At 35.8% G+C, this 1,791-nt stretch overlaps 1 protein-coding gene across 3 annotated transcripts in view; it reads right to left on the bottom strand.

The window, feature by feature from the left end:
* Positions 1 to 1,296, bottom strand: part of LOC106873518 (zinc finger protein 595) — a 4,265-nt gene extending 2,969 nt beyond the window's left edge. Inside the window, exon 1 of one of the 3 annotated variants that reach the window (XM_014920905.2) lies at positions 898 to 1,296. The gene's annotated coding sequence lies outside the window, so the exon portion shown is untranslated. Of the gene's footprint in view, positions 1 to 595 lie in introns of all 3 variants that reach the window. The other 2 variants (XM_014920904.2, XM_014920903.2) reach the window with 2 other exon arrangements.
* Between the last annotated feature and the right edge of the window lie 495 nt (positions 1,297 to 1,791).

The following is a 1,791-nucleotide window of genomic DNA, read 5'->3' on the forward strand; positions in this document are numbered from 1 at the left end:
ATGAATTATGCGAAACTCCTCTCACCTGTCTCGGAAAAAAAATAATAAATAAAACATTTTCACAAAGAAGTTTGACGTAATTGTAATCTACACATCTGAAACGTTTCTGTGGAAAATTTCATTAAAATATCCATTTTTCAGAAAGTTACAAGGAAACAAGGTCAGGTGGATGGCGCGCTTGTGTAGTTATGCCCAATAAAATCAAGAGCAATTCAAGTACTGAAGTCCATGTAATCAACTGTACCCCCCCCCCTAAAATGTGCGATCTCGTTGGTAAACATCAACAATAAACAAAATTGCAATCTATTTCTGTACAGGTGAATATCCCTTCAACGCTTCAATTATTACATTACACAACTAAAACCAAAATTCAAAGAAGGCGTGTTGTGGTAGTAACTGGATGTACAGATCAAATTTACAGATAATGTTAGAATTGAACTAATTTTCCAGAAACATGTTGGGTGACTTAAGACAATTTCTGTTTCTTGGAAATGACAGGGAGTCGTCATCTCTGTCGTGTTTTACCAATGGGATAATGAGGAACCCTCTAAGGGTCGGTCAACATACTAGAAATCTCCTTTGAATCACGCCTTACCTTTTTCATAAAGATATTAGATAATTTAGTTCCAGACTTTTAAAATAGAGATGGTCCTGGTTAGAACGCTTTTGATCATATGTCAGCTCGATCGTGTTGGCTTGGATGTAATCAGCCGAGTAAAACTGTATTGAGAGAAATGATTTGACGAAGGAGCCACTAGCCGGTTGCTCAACCTAACAGCTTAATCCTTTCAGTGCACTCCCTATTTTCAGTAAAGAAAGGCATATTGGATAATGTGATTCTACATACCTCAAAAAAAAAAAAACGAAAAAAAGACGTGATGGTCACGGTCGAATCACCTTTACTTTTCTGCCCATTCAATTAGAATTATTCAGCTGCGATGAGGAAAATCTAGTTGTAATTATCGAACCGGAAGTGCTTATAACGCAGACGAAAAATCGTCGCTGGATCACTTTCGTTTTTCGTTCAACACTTTCACTTTTAACGCACGCTGTGTTTATGTTCTGTAAACAAACACAAAGAAAAACATTTCCGGGAAATAATTGCAAAGGAACAAAGCATAATGATCAAGGCACTTGTAGTGTCTATTTGTTTGATCATGGTTGTTTGTCTTAAAAATATTATGAGATTGTAAGATACCTATAATCACTTGTTACTTCGCTATTGTTTTTACGAAAACATACAACTTCGTTACGCTTTGTTGATCAGTTCTGGATCAGCTCTGATCGAATAGTCACAAGTATTCTGTTAATGTTTACTTTAACTTCCGGTCACGAAAACAAAACAAAAGAAGGTGTGATAGGTGTGAAAAAAAATGTGTTAAATGAATATGAAAACAAAAATTTGTGCTAACGAACCGGGATGAGCGTGGGGAGAGGCTTTCGGAAAATTCACAAGATCCTATTTTTTTCCCTCATAACTTTGAGGAAAATGGATATCTTTTAATGAAATTTTATATAAATACCTTTCAAACGGCGTAGATTATGATTATAAAGGATTTGTAAGGAACATTTTTTCCGAGGGGGTGGGGAGAGGGCATTCGAAGAGAAAGAAATTATGTTTTTGCTTGAATGTAATGGGAAAAGTTTGAAAAAATTTTTTTTAGATTCATTTAGAGAAAGGGTGTAAAAAAGATCCCATGTATCATGGTGAGAGAAACGGCGTTGAATGTGGAAAAAAAAGTTAAGGGCGATTTAGCTGTTGTTTTTAGCACACGTCCACCGTTGGGATCT

This window comes from Octopus bimaculoides, chromosome 6, assembly GCF_001194135.2.
Source record: "Octopus bimaculoides isolate UCB-OBI-ISO-001 chromosome 6, ASM119413v2, whole genome shotgun sequence".
Classification (NCBI taxonomy): Eukaryota; Metazoa; Mollusca; class Cephalopoda; order Octopoda; family Octopodidae; genus Octopus; species Octopus bimaculoides.